Consider the following 16,178-nt stretch of genomic DNA (forward strand, 5'->3'; position numbering starts at 1 on the left):
TTTCCTACATGATGGACAGATCTTTCCAATACTATATACTCCAGAGACTCTTTAAAAGTGGCATAAAACGTCATCTTCCTCATAAAATACAGAAACAGTTAAATGTGTGTTTTTAAATTAACTCTAAAATCAGAATAAAAGTTACAAGAACTATTGCATATAAATACAATTTTATGTGAAGCAAGTAAATGAATCTCCAGATTTTACATCTTTTAGGGTAATCAAAATAGGCATTTAGTCTCTAAAATACTAATAGTACCTAACTGAACGTAGAAATATACATGTACAGCACTAGAAATTACCTCTACAATCTGAGATATGATTACAAAATCTCTGCCATTGCTATCTAAGAAGAGAGTTTTCTGGATACATGGACTTTCTGCTATACAGATATTCTTCCTTCACAATTAGAACAAACAAACTTTGCTAGTTAAAAGCCAGTGAAGTGAAACTTGTGCTGCTCTCAGTTGTGGTGGTGTAGTACATGTACACAGGAAATGGAAATGGGTGGACGGAGCTAAGAAAATAAGCTAATAACCATCAAGAATATTGTATGCTTCTTGTTGCTCAGATGTTGGTCTTTTATATTTTCCATCTCCTCACTCCTTGAGAAAGTCAAGATACCTACACAGAAGTGAGAAGGACTACTTTGATGTATCATTTGTAGACTGGAGAATAAAGATACGATTTCATGACATTCAGCTTCAAAAATAGGGAGTTTGAAATTGCAGGTATAGGTTGTCTGGATCATTTGTTTCCAGGACACTTAAAAAATACATGGGAGTGACACGTTGCTCCAAAGAGCTTGTACTCTAAAAGCAGAATCAACATGAAGCAGTCTGTAGGCTGTGCCAGAAAGTATTGAAAATGCCAGTTATTGTGCAGAATTATAAGCTTTTGGTTTTGTCAGATTTCTCAAGGAAATGCTCTGCAATTAGCCTGTAAAGTTGTGATATTCAATTCAGTGGAATTTTTTACAATATGTCGCAATTATCCTTTAATTCACCATAGAGGCACCTGAGGTAAATCCACTGTAAATAAATCTTCAAAAGTGAAAATAGGTATTTTCCTTTTTTTTTTTTTTTTTTTTTTTTTTTTTTTTTTTTCCCAATGTTTGGAAGCACGCTGTCCTATTTTGAGCCACAATGCAATTCAATTTTTTTTTTTTTTTTTTCAGCTGCACTTCCAAAATTAACAGCATGTTTTTCAGTCAATGACTGCTTATAGGATTGATAACACTTGATGTTTACAGTTACAGCTAGAGAAGGATATGCAGAACCAAGGCCACTACTTGGTTCTGAGGAACATCTTATGATCCAGAAAGAAAAAGATTAAAGGAGTCATACTCATAGATCCATATCTTTTCATCCATAGCCAGCATCCTAGGAGGATTCCTTCCTTCCATTTGTCTACCTTTGGTCCTGATCTGTGTGTTCCTGCATCCAGCTCCCATCTGCCGCAGACTCCAGGAATCCAGACTGGGACTTTTCCAGGTTCTGTCCTGCAGCCTCACTGGTGACATGAGCATTATTAGGAGAGAAATATGATCCTGATTTTCTATATATTTCTATATACCTAGTTATTTTCCTTTTCACCTTAATGTTTCATTAGAGTTGTGTAGTTTAGTTTTCAACCTGTAAATCTCTTTCCCCTATTCTTTCTCACTTTTCCCTACAGAAGGTTAATAGAAAGCATCTGCAGTTCAAGAAGGCCAGCATTATCCTGACCTGCATCAGAAATAATGTGGCCAGCAGGACTAGAGAGGTCCCTGTACCCTACACTGGTGTAGCAGCACCTCAAATACTGTGTTCAATTTTGGACTCTCACTAAAAGAACCACATTGAATTGTGGAAGCATGTCCAGAGAAGAGCAATAAAGTTGGTGAAGGGTCTGGAACACAAGTCTTATGAGATGCTGGGGGAATTGCAACTGTGTAGCCCAGAGAAGAGGAGGTTGAGAGGAGACCTTATACCTCTCTGCAATTATGCAAAAGGAGGTTGTAGTAAGTTGGTTATTTGTCTCTTCTCCCTCATAACCAGGAATGGATGAGAGGAAATTGACTCACGTTGCACCAGAGGAGCATGCAGAGAGACTGTAACAGGCTGGAAAATTGTGCCACCAAGAGTTGCATCAGGTATTGCAGAGAAAGAGAAGCACTTCACGCCCAGAATAAAATAATCCCAATAAGCAGCACAGGCTGGGATTCTACTGAATGGGGTCTTCTATCACTTAGGATTCTTAGTGAGAAAGAGAAGCGGCTTCAATATTTGTATATTGTGAATTTCACCTATCTAGTCTCCTTTCCAAATTCTAATAAAGCCTTTTCCATCACTCATATAGTCTTTCATATACTATTCGGAGCAGATGAAAAGACCAGAGCAGCTCTCGTAACCTGAGAGACCCTGAACCTGTGACTATGTGCGAGGTGGAAGTTTTTCATGTGTGCTGGTGTTCAGTTCTCTTTCTGGAGATGTCCTCTCCAATTCACTGATGCTCCATCAAACACCCATCAGTGACTCAGCTGTAAGCCCCAAGTCCCTAAGGCAGATGTACATCAGTTGTTTATCACCAGGAGAAGTGACATCAATTCCCTTTTGGAGGCTTTTGAGAGATACAAAGGGACAGAAGAGATCAAGCTGTGATCTGTGAGAAAGATGTTATGTGTATCCTTGTCGTGAAGGTGCTTTTAAACTGCATTGTTTTAAACTCCTTCTGTCTTGGTTAGTGTGAGAGAGAAGCTAAGGATGAGGAGTGAAAGGAGACCATCACAAACTAATGTTGAAGATTTTCTCACTCATAGGAAAAGAAGGAATGCAGAGATGAAGAGAGGAATAGGACAAAAATAAATAAAGAAAGGAAGGAGTGGAAAAATGAAGAAAAACCGTAACAGTACTCTCTTATTCTTATACAGTTTTATATTTATCTTCTTAATTCTCTGTATTGCCATATCTAGTTATTGGCACTGGAAAGAAAGTGAGGACAGACGTATTGTTTTGGATGGTTTTTTGTGTGCATATTGAGGTAAAAAAAAAGGTACCTCTTGTTTTTATTTAAAATTAAACTCTGAAAGATTCGCAAGAAGAAAAAAATTATCCTTTGAAGAAATGGAACTCAGAAGTACTTCACTAAGAGGCTGAAATTCAGCAGGGATAACAGACCTCTTGGTCTCCCAAAGTTTTATATTGTTTTTTAAGTTTCTTATGAAAAAGTAAGGGGAAAAAAATGACCCAGTAAAGGATCATCATACACAATCTGTTAAATTATAAATAATTCTGATTCTACTAAGAATAATTACATAGAGTATCTCTGGAGTGCTGTTCGAACATGATCCCTCATGGAAAAAGCAAAAAGGTTTAAACAGTTCATTTTAGAACACCTGGGTGGAAACGAAGAAACTGAGACTTTTAAAGAATTATTTTAAAATAGCAGAGAGAAAAAAATTTGGATGGAAAAAAGAAAAAACTTGTGCAGTAGAAGCATATGTAGTTGCATACTAATGATGGCATCTGTTATGTACTGCTGGGAGTTCCCTTAACCACAGAGTGTTACATAACCACTGTCAGGAGATTTAAAAGACTTCCATTAATTTGTGATGGCAGCAATTAGCAAGCAGGGTGTTAATACTTACCGGTGTGCAAGCTGACAGTTTCTGGCTAATTTTGATTTGGATTTTTTGTAAACTCTCACTTTTGTTTACACAAGGATATCACTTGCATCTAGACAGAAAACAAAAAATTGTTTTACTGGAATGAGATATTCACCAAAGAGATGAATTCGTGTTATGGACAGCTAAGAATGTTTTGATCAGAATAAAATCAACATTATGTATAAACCAGCAACTATAGATAAATCAGGGGGTGTTTGTTAAAGAACATTTCTGTCTGAGTCCACCTCAGTTATTGCATGTTACATTACATATTGACATATGTGCTTTATGTAATTTGGCAATCCTTGTAATTTGGCAATGTGAATAGCAGAAAATCCTTCCGTTTAGCAGATCTTGGCGAAATATATTTGATTAAGCATCTTGTCATAAGGAAAGTCAGCTAGTCAGAAGTGTAAAAGCTTTAATGAAAATATGAATTTTTTATTTACAAATAACTTCTTTTGCTGGTTGAAGACTGAGTTTGTGGTCAAGGTAATGCAATGACTCGAAGTTAAGCAAATGAAAGTATTCCTTTTATGTAAGAAGAAAAATCAGTAGCTAAATTGACAGCATTTAAGGTTAGTTGCTCATAACATTCTAAAGAACATGGTGGAGGCCAAGAAACGGTGCCAAACTTTACCAGTATGCAAGAGCAATGAAACACGTGAGTTATTTTCCATACATGTGGTGCTCTGGAGAGTATACTACAGACCTCAGTCTTCTTAATGTTCTGCTGGAGATGGCATCCAAGATCAAGGAGCTGTAGATATGCCTAGATAAGCACTTATGATTTAACTTATCAGATTCATTCTCATTGTGGAGTGTCATTTTAGAGTGTGGTTTTGACATAACCACGTTGGAAAAAAATACGGTATGGTTCAATATCCTAAATCACTGGTGGTGCTTTGAAACCACTTACTAGTTCACATATCTACTGTAAATATATTTGCCTGTATTTAAAATAATTTGGTCCACAAAAACCTGCAAATCTTTTATGTACTGTAGACATATGGAACTGAAGTAATACATCCCCTTCTGGAATCAGAGAGCAGCAGGTGAGCTGTGAGAACTATGCTGCATAATACTAAAAGAAGAGAAAATTTTTCCAAGGAGAGCAGAGTAAATTCCATCAGCTACAAAGAACAGCTATGGAATCTTTTTTATGACCACATAAAATAAAAATTATAGAGGTCTTATTTGAAAGACCTGTAATACAGTAAACTGCATGCTATTCAGTTTTTTTCCCTCAGTTAAATTGCTAGGTTAAACTGGCACTATCAGAAACTGAACTTCTGATCATGTGGAATATATTTCAAGTTTAGCATAAAAAATACAGTGATCTGTCCCAGTTAGATCTGCAGGCTGCATTGCTTGATAGCATTAGTTAAAAATATACCTGCTGAATGGAAAAGGGTCCCCATCACCTGCAATGTTTTTCACAGTGTGTATTTAAATGTTCTATGCTTAAGGTATTGTAAGATAAGCAGAAATAATATTTATAGGCTTTTCTTTTTTTTTTTTTTTTCTTACTGGTAAAATGCCATTGCATTCAATGCTCTGTTTTAACTATCACTGCAAGTGATTTTACATATCATTTTACATATCATTAATGTTAGCAGGAAATTCTGAATAACTATAGAGCAGGAGGACACTTGGAGACAGGCAGTCAAATCAAACAAACATAATTGAACTGAGAAGCTTATTTTCAGCTGATGTGGAAAACATAAGAAAAATGCGTTTTAAGTGAATTTAACAAGAGGATGGTCTATTAGTGACTATTAAACATGAGGGTTGAGATGTACTGTCCAGTTCACAAAATTCCTTGAGTATTTTTTGTTGACCAGGAATCACAGAGGAATGCTTCAAATAACATTATGTTTATTAAAATTGTCCCTAATTACCTGCCTTTGGTCATCACCAGCAGCAGGATGGTAGGTGGCAAAAGAATGACCTTTGGTCTAATACAGACTCTTAAAGTACTTATATGCACTCTCTGGACCAGATTGTCTGAGAGAGAAAAACCATAGAACTGCAGCTGCTGTCCTGGCATATCCTGCTGTAGCAGCTGGGAATGCATCTCTTTTTATAGCTCTTTGCCTCCTTCTTTTCAGCTGCAGGCCAGAAAGGGGAATCAGACAGTCCCAGCATTGATGGAGGAGATGGTTCTCTGCTATGTCACAGAAGATGGCAGAGACAAGCTCACGGACCTACTAAGAGGATGCTAGTACTATGCTATGTAGTGTGATAGTATATAGTATTATACTATATGCAATACTGAAATAGTATTTGGAGCCAGGGAGGCCAGTGGTGCTGTGATGGCAACGTGTCACTATGATTCTGGGAGGTGAATGGGAACAGGAGTCTGAACATCCTTCTGCATCCAGAGTTTAGTAGATGAGGGTCAAGAGCAGGGTGTTTCTCAAAGATCCATCTTCTATAAAACAGTGCTTGAGGGATATTAACAACATAATTTTTTTAATGAAGCCTCATGCCATTCGTATACTGATGTCAAGCAGGGATTTAAAATTGCCCGTCCTGTGCCTCAGAGAAGGGCACATGTAGGAGCATTTTAAGCTTTGAATATCAGTGTATTTACACTCTATACGCATAGCTGGTACCTACCTCTTTGTATATAAGAAGCTGTTCTGGGTGAGCTAATATAACTTGAGCAATCACATCTGTGAGGAACTGAACATCCTGGGTTGCAATGTAGAATATTCTCAGGTAGTTTGTGGGCCAAGGCTGAGAAAAACTGTCTTCACAAAATCTTCACAAAATTATTTTAGATGTGACATATCTAAACCCCCATACTGATCCTGCTTTACATATTTAATTAACTTAATTGACTTCTTTATCCTAGTATTTCAGTTGTACAACAATCTCTGGGAATAAAAAATGCTAAAGGAATATGTCAATACTCAGAGGCTAAATTTACATCTATTAAGAACTTTGTACTATGACTGTATGAGACAAGAGTGAATGTGGTGTTCAAACCAGCACACAAACATGGCAGCTTTTTTTTGGTTCCAGGATATGAAGAGTTCCATATACTACTTCCCTGGAAGACCACCAGAAATGGGACAGTACACAGCAGGAGTACATCCCTAGCATCTGGAACTCTTCCTGTTTATGGTGGTATTAAGGACCCCAGTGCAAGAAAGACTTCAACTGGAACAAGTTCAGGAGAGAGCCACCAAGACATTGCAGGGTGGAGGGGGTTATAGCTCATCCCCTGTGGGGAGAAGTTGAAGGACCAGAGCTGTTTTGGCCTTGAGAAAGGATGTCTATAGGGGCATCTTTCAGCAGCCACTTGGCACCTGTGTGGAGGCTGTTGAGGGCATGAAGCTGGGCTTTTGACACCTGTGCACTGTGACAGGACAAGGAATAATTGCCATGAACTGGAACAAGAAAGGTCTTACTGGATATAAGGAAAAGCTTTTTCACCCTGAGAAGAGCCCAGCAGTGGGACAGGCTTCACAGAGAATTTGTGTAGTCTCTAACTATGGAGGTTTTCAAGACCCAGATGGACAAAGCCCTGAGCAACCAGGCCAGGCCTGGCTGGCATGCGATGAGCAAGAGGTTGGACTGGAAAATCCTAGGCTCCCTTCAGACTAGAAATATCCTGTGATCTTATGATCCTGTAAGTGGAGCCATTTCAAACTCAGTGAAATGGACAGATTCGGGTTCACAATTGACTTTGTTCAAACTTTTACTGAGATCAATACAATTCTAATTTTAGCTGAATTTTTCAAGCTTTGTTTCTGTGGGGGAAAAAAAAATCATGATGAATTTGATGCTGATGGGAGAATTTCAAGTACAGAGTTCTTAGAACATAGTTCTACAGTTCTATGTCCCTTGAAAGAAATCTTTGCCTTTGGTAGTAGTTCCGAAAATGGTGGCAAGCCAAAGTCATCACCTGAATGGCTCTATTCCAGAACACAAGTGTCTGGCAAATCTAAAGCAATTAGGTTTTGTTCAGTGTAAGTGAAGCTTTTTAAGTCAACACTCAAGTTGTGTGTCCAGGGCTTTGTAGACTAATGTGTCTGCTTTCTGCACAGTTCTGGCCATAATAATAGTCTCAGAAGCATCACTAGTCACAGACATTTTGAAAGCACTCAGTGAAGTTTTGCATATCTACAAATCTTTCCCTTTCTTTTCTTTTTTTTTTTTTTTTTCCCTTTTTCTTTTTTCTTTTTTTTTTTTTTTTTTTTTTTTTGGGTTTTTTGTTTTTTGTTTTGTTGCAGGAAGCAACTTTCATGACAATAACCCAAAGAAAAAAAAACCCAAAGAAACCCCTTCAAAACAACAGCAAACACAAGACCCTCAAAGCTGTCTACTGAATAAGGTAAACCTCCCAATGAGCCTAAAGAAAGACAACAAAAATTGAAAGTTGCTTCTGCCATCAGAGATATTAAATTCTGAGTATAGAAAAAGAGAATTTTTCTGATAAAAATACTGATCACATTGACAAAAGCAAGAATCATATCTACATTGATCACTGCATTTTGAGACACTGTATTCTACTTTTTATCTACTACTCACAATCTCTTACATGTTAAAATGTATTTGGTTTAAATTTTACTATTGTTTTGTCACTCCATCTCTCCTCAGCATTTGAAAATTTTTAAAATGCATAATATGCCCAAGCACACGAATACAAATGTTCTCTATGTTAATTATAGGCTAGCTTCTGCTGCACACATTCTTCTTTCCTGGAACCTTCAATTTTAAAATTTTTCCATAACTTAATTTTAATCCTAACTTCACTAACCTGGCTATTAAAATCCCATCTTTTAAATCCCATCAATTAAAATGCACTGTTATTTTTAAAAATTAAATATAAAAAGGTTTACATTCTCTAGCTCCAAAGGAACTTTTCACAAAAGCAAGAAGTTTACTTTTGGTTTTGGTTTGTTTGGGTTTTTTTTCCCTGGGTTTTTTATCCCACTATATACAGCAGATCAATCAAGTCTTTTGAATTTCTAAAAAATAACATCAAAAATTCTAATATATATTATCTTCAGGTTGTGTCCTGTCTTTATTACCTGAAGGCTAGAAAAATAAGCTAAATTTAAAAAGCTATTTCGATCCGTACAAATCTCAGTAAATATTTAGACCTTCTTTAAAAAAAATTTTCATGGCACTTGTCCATTGTAGACATACATTAAAATTCCATACCATCAAAGGGAGCACTTCTCTTGTTGTTGTTGTTCATGGGGTTATCAGCTATAAAGACACTTAATTGACTAAAGCCTGGCTTTACTGGACTCAATCCATCAAGGAATGCTTTTATTGCTGCTCTTTTATTCACTCTAAATAGCTGCTTCTTGACTTGTCATTTTCTTGGTCATCTCCCAGCCTGTGTAGAGCACAGAAGAAAAAGAGTCAAAACTATTCTACTAAAGCATTAGGATAAATGGAATAGCTTTGAGCATTTAGGTCTTTTCTATAGTGGGACATACCACAAGTGGGCTGATATTTGCTGATTTAGGGAGACAAAGGGGGTAGATATAAATTGCAAAGGAAAAGAGGACTGAGATTGTGTATATTCATATTGAAGAAGAGATGACAGAAGGGAAAATAAAAGCAAATCCCCAAGTAACTAGAAAAGGAAAACATTGTGCATTAATTTTATTTTAAAGATAGCCTAACAATGAAGTTACAGTACTGTCTGCAAGATAACTAAAACACTTCTGAACATGGCTATTTATGTCTTCCTATGTTCTAGACTAGTTCATTTGCATCTTATAATTTTACACAGTTCTGTTGCAGTTCAGCACTTTCTGTCTTTAACTGTTCAAGCTGGTGCCCTGCATGAAATAACACTGAATTGTGGGCATTCAGAATGTGAATCAATACTTAAATTGCCTTGTTACTGGCTGAAACATCTGGCATAACATATTTTTTATGGAAAGTGAAGGTGAAAACTAGTTTTACATTTGTTGGAACAATCCACCTTATTTAAGCAGTTTGGAATTTAGATTAGGATAGAAGTGCCATATTTTGTAAAGAAACATTAAACTACATTGTTCAGAAGGAATAAAAATTAATAGAAACCTGTGCTCAGAAAAAAAAAAATCTTAAATTCAGAAGTGTCATAAAGTCTCTAATCCACAAAACGAAAACAACCTCTGACATTCTTTGTGCTAGAAAATACTGGAAAAGACAAATTGTGTTGCCTTACATAACATATTAGGAAAATTATATATTTCAAAAGATTTTAGCTATCTGTGACAAAAAAAACTTTGTCAGATGGTGTTTTCAGACAGTAAACTGTGCTACTGTAACTCTACCACTGAGTGTATTACATAAATAAGAAAGCTTTTTGTATTTTGTGTTCTTCAAAGAGCCACCTAATTTATTGACACACCTAACTATCAGTTTCTGAAGGTTTGGTCTCTGGTTTATTTTTTTATGTAGACACACACTCACACAAAACAGAAACTGCTCTACTTATATGTAATTTTGACCGATTGAAGGCCTGGGAACTGAGTGCACATTAGAAGCAGCTCAGCTGCCACTGAGTGTATATTGGAAGCAGAGATCATGGGCTTTGGACTAAAGGGTAATACAGTAGAAAGACACTGGAAATAGGATCTTCGATTGATAGGGTAGTGTCCTGGTTTGGGACAGGATAGAGTTAGTTTTCTGTCTTGTAATTTTGCTTTCAGCTAAGTCTCTTGTAAGTAGCTGCACTTGCTGAAATTAACAGCAAGTTTCTCAGTGTCTGCTTCTGGAGCTGATAACACTCAATGTTTATAGTTACAGCCAGAGACTGGTGTGCAGAACCAAGGACTCTGCTCAGCTCTGAGGAACATCTTGGGCTCTGAAAAGACAAAAGGAGTAAAGAGGTCACACCTGCAGCCTTCCTTTAGGGAGGAGCAGACAAGATAAATGACCAAAATTGACCAAACAGAGTATTCCATCACATACATGTCATACTCAGTATAAATTTGAGAGATCATAAGGATAAAACTTCTTGTCCTTCTTTGCCTTCCTTCCCTTCTTTGCCTGTCCCTATTTGTTTCAGCATCCCGGGAGGATTCTGTCTGCTCATCTGCCTGTGGTCTTGATCTGTGCCAGACTCAATCTGTGTGTTTCTGCCTCCAACTCCTGATTGCTGCTGACTCCAGGAGTCCAGCCTGGACTTTCCCAGGGCTGCTCTGCAGCCTTGGAAGTGACGCAAGAATTACTGGGGGTAAGGGAGGAGGAAGGTGGCATCATTTTTCTGTATATTTGTATATATTAAATAATATTTTCCTTTTTATTATTATTGTTTCATTAAAGCTGTCTAGTGTAGTTTTCAGCCCATAAGTCTCCCTTATTCTCTCTCCTTTTTTAATCAGGGAGGGGGATTAATAGAGAGCATCTGTAATTCAGTTAACTGCCAGCCCAGCATTAAACTGTGACAGATAGAAACAGCAAGCATGGATGAAACATCCTTCCTGAAACGTAAAAAATCATTTAAAATAAAATTTAAAAAATCTGAAGTATTTTGTTCATCCAGGCCATCACAAATTCCTCTACACTTAAGTAAATAAAATACACAATAACCAAACATCCAGACACATCTATTCACAGAATCATACAAAATCACAGAATTGGACTGGAGGTTCGAAAAGACTTCTAAGATCACTGTATCCAACTGTTAACATCTCCCCCAATAATATAAGTAAAATGTATGCATAAATATCTGTATTGCCATATCTGCTAGATCATGTCCTTAAGTGCTTCATCTACGTATTTTTTTAAATACTTCCAGGGAAGGTCATTTCACCACCTCTCAGGGCACTCTGTTCCAATGCCTAACTACTCTCAGTAAATAAATTCTTTCTAATATCTTGTTTAAAACTCTCTCAGAGCAACATCAGGCCATTTCTTCTATTCCTTTTATTAAACCCTTGAAAGCAGAAGTCAGCGCCCACCTCCCTACAGCCTACTTTCAGGTAATTGGAGAGAGCAGTAAGATCTCCTCAAGAGAGGAGAGGCAAGAAGAGGAGAGGAAGAAGAGGCAATAAATCTCCTCTTCTCTAAACTAAACATTCCTAATTCCCTCAGCCTCTCCTCATAGGACTTGCTCTTCAGACCCTTCACAAGCTTGGTTGACCTTCTCTGAACTCACTCCATGCAGCTCCATGTCTTTCTTGTAGAGAGAAGCCCAGAAATGGATACAATACTCAAGGTGTGGTCTCACCAGTGCTGAGTACAGGGGAATGATCACTTTCTTTCTCCCATGGGCCACACTACTCCTGACACAAGCCAGGATGCTGTTGGCCTTCTTGGCCACCTGGGCACATTGCTGGCTTATATTCACCCAGCTGTCAACCAACACCCCCAGGTCCTTTTCCTCTAGGCAGCTTTCCAGCCACTCCTCCCCAAACCTGTAGCATTGTGTGGGGTTGCTGTGACCATTGAATTGGTATGGAAGAAGCCATCTTGAAAGACCTAGAATTTAAAAGCTCCAATTGCAGGTTTATCCAACAGAAAAAATGGTATTATTTTTCAGCATGTGTTCTTCTGAGTCTCTGAAGCAGACAGTATAGTAAAATGGTGTAAATCTTTCTCTCACAGTATTTCTCTTTTCATGCTTCATTGCTGTGAACAATTTTGTTATTAATTCTGTAGCTACTCTTAGGGGGGTTATTTAATAACCCATTAGTACAGTAGCAACTTCCCACATAGCAAATTTATGAGCCTGGCACCACAAAGGAGAGCAGAGGTGTAGTCTCCTGGTTGTGATCAAGACAGGGAAAGCAAGCAAGCTCAGGTTAGCCTTATTCTGCACCACCCTCACACCCACTACTTTATTTACATTTATTTAGATTTCTCAAATTTAAAGTTTCAAAAGGAGAAACTGGACAACAGTTTCACACAGTTTGATGCTTGGGGAGCATTCAGTACTTCCTGTCTTACACTGTTTACTGTTAATTATAGCCTCACACTGGTGAAAATTAAAGGTCTCATCCAGCAGTCTAACTGTAGACAAGGTACAATGAGGCTACTCTCACTTAAAAGAATAATAGAAACAACAAAAATTAAACTCAGCTTGAAATTTGGCATCCAGCCCAAGCATGGGAAGGAAACCAATTATCTTGCATGGATTGTGCAAAGCACCATTTATCTGGATTTGTTATATACTACTTCAGGCAACTTTTTGATAAATTCACACTTGAAGGTGCTAGTGTCTATTCATAGTCTTATACTGCTCGTGTGATTCACAGTTTTAAAGCTGAAACAAGACCAAATCTTAAGGCTTTAACAGTGAAAATAATTACTTTGGGCAGACCTGAATTTATTCCAGTGGTTAATGCATGGATTATGTACCACTCAGTTCCTATTTAAATTTTAAAAATAAACAGCATGTAGAAAACAATGATTTTTCTTCAACATTGTTGATGACTCTGGCATTTGCATTCCCAATGCTCTATGAATTATTATTTAAAGATCAACACATGTTTCTGCTATCTTTGAAGAATCAAGTGTCAAAAGAAGACAAAATTCTGCTCCTGGCAAAGCCATTTTCGGACTTCCACTGATTAAATAAGCTCAGGAGTGTGGCAAATACAGAGAAACAATTATACTTAAATACATAAATTATAATTAAAAAGAGAATAAGAGGGGAAGATCACAAAAGCTTAGTCAGGGAAGATACTGAAAAATATCCACATTCTATAATTTGCTGTGGATAGTGATAAAACTCCATCTTCATAGAATGTGCTCATCAATGACTTCACTTAACAGAAACAGTCACTCAGGTGGTACTATGTAATTCAGAGTTTGTAGGCAAGAGGTTCATGTGTGCATAGTTTTTTGATCTCTGATTTTTCTGCAGCTTTTATTGTAACTAAACATAATGCCTTTGTACACTTTCATAGCCCTCTCTATGTGATTAGCTAGGTTTCTAGTATTTTTTCACCTAATTTTATTGAATTAGAACAAGTGTTTACATTTTTATGGAACATATTCAGTTTCAAAAAGAAACATTTTCAAAAACTGTGAAATATTGGTAGTTACTTGTTCGGGATTCATAGTCAGTGATGTTTTCAACAGCTCCTTAAAAACATTATGACAATTACCATCACTGCATTACCAGCTAATTGAATTAAACTGATCCTTTGCAAAATGAGATGGCTTTACTTATTTTTTTTTTTTTTCCACAGCAGACAGCATTAGCTAGTAGCAGAACTGATTTGGCATCAGCTCAGAAATCTGATACATTTTATGTGTGCAGAGTTGTTTGTGGGTGCTACAGTCACTCACCATGCTTTTCTTTATTATTATCTTTTAAAAATGCCTTTTTGACTTTTAGTTTTCTGGGGAGGTTTAAGACATTAACTATAGTATGTGAAACTTGAGCAGTCAGAATTGCTTCCTAAGTGTCAGCTACAAGAAAAGCAGCACCTTTGATTAAAAACTACAGCTGAACAGATAACTATAACGTAGGAACTATTGAACCCTTACTTCAGAACTCAAAGGCTGGCAACTATACCACATAATTCACTCTTTCCTCGTGATTACTTTGGCACAGATTCCTCCAAAAAATTACTATCTCAAGAAAAGAATGCTCCTTTATTTATCTACCATATCAAAATTGGCCAAATAAAATGTTGTTTCTCTAACTCTGGAAAATGCTAGACTGTTCGCTAAAAAGATTTGTTTTGGTTTTTTCTCACTGAAAAATTTAACCATATAACATTTTGTGTCCTCAAAAATATTTTTTTTCAATAGAAGTAGACTTTACAAGTGGTCAAAATTTAGAATTTTTTTATTTGTAAAATAGTGAACGTTTAAAAACTTATTTTAAATTCTATATGAAAACTAAAATGCATTAAAAAACCAAGGTTTCAAAAAAGTAATCTCAGAATCAAACAGGTCTCTAAATAGACTGAAAAGTCTCTCGAGCTTCTGTGTTTAACTGTTCTCATTTATGTAGCAAAATACATTTCACAATGGAAGATAGTTATTGAGAGAAAATAAGTTATGGTTCTGGAAAATTAACCATTAATATTTTCTTAGTCATGTTCAAAGGACTAGGACTATCTCCTGATACGGTGTTCATTGATATTTTTAATAGCTAAATGAATCTAAGACCATAGCCCTCCCTCTTGAATTTTAATTGTAACATTGCTTCTGCTAGAATAAAAAGGCACCGTCAGCTCCTTATCTTTTTTTTTTTTTTTTCCTAATACTTCAGTATTTGAAGAGCCTCTTTAATACTTAACATTGTGGATTTTGATCCTCCTGCTTCCTTTTTCCTCAGTACTTTCTCTTTTCCTTCTCCAAGTACCTTTTCCTCTCTTTCATCTTTCAGATACAGTGAGAGTGACTTGCAAATTTTCCTTCCAGAAAGCAATACGGGATCACATATACAGGTATTTTCACACATATGTATCATATACATGGTTATAGTATATATGCACATAAATATAAAATATGTCAGTTGCAGGCCATCACCTTAATATCTTTTACCTCATGTTTTGGAGTAAGATAATTTAAATATTTTTTTTGTATCCAGTAAGATGTTTGAACATGAGAAGTTTCTTCCATTGTTTATGAAGTGGTTACTGTGTTTTCTTTTCCATTTCTTTCATCACTTCAAGGCAGTAAATTACACTACTATTGAATATTAAGCCAGATCATATATACCAATAACTTTGGCAGTACTTATTCCATTGCAAGATACATTCACAGAATTTGATTGAGTTACTGCTAAGTGTAAGAGTATAAAATAAGAATAAAATCTATTTGCTGCTTCTATCTTTAAAAAAAACCCAAGCAAAACAAAATAAACAAAACCCCACAAATTCTTCATTGTTTAATAATATTAATTTTCAAAAAACCTTAACATTAATATTTTGAAGTCTTCTATATTTAAGTTTCATCATGCAATTTATAATTTATTGCTCAGAGTATTTTCAATAACAGTAACATTTTGATTCATTTTTGTTCTTGGTTTTATAACAGTTTACCATTATAAATGGAAAGAGCTAAGTCATATTTTACAAACAGTCTATAGAGCTATCTGTCAATTTCTAACCTTGAATTCCTTTCCAACACAATGTGCAGAAATGTATATTAAATCATTATAAAGATCTTCATATTTCCCTCTGACAGTTACTTCTCATCAGTAAAATATCTTGTCTAACCAAGATCTTTTTCTTCCCATACCACTAGGGAAAACATAATTTTGGTGTCTGATCCTTCAAATATTAATGAAAAAGTCCAGCTACTAATCACAGGAGGAAGTAAAAAAATTGGAATAAATATCCGCAAAAAGTTCTAGTGAAAATATTCATATAAAAGGGAGTTGCAAGCCTTAAACTACAATAATTCTTTTCTTTACCCCTGAAAAAAATAAGAAATGACATTCTGAGAAGTGTGATGTTTGAGTGCTTGATCAATTTTGCTTTATCCCATATGGCTGAATGAGGCTAATGTCCTACTCGAATTATACAGGGGTGGGGGAAAGCAATAAATATTCTATGATGTGCCGTGAAATCTGTGGGTGTCAGATAACCCTGAAAACTTACTG

This window comes from Heliangelus exortis, chromosome 2 (genome assembly GCF_036169615.1).
Source record: "Heliangelus exortis chromosome 2, bHelExo1.hap1, whole genome shotgun sequence".
In the NCBI taxonomy this organism is placed as follows: domain Eukaryota; kingdom Metazoa; phylum Chordata; class Aves; order Apodiformes; family Trochilidae; genus Heliangelus; species Heliangelus exortis.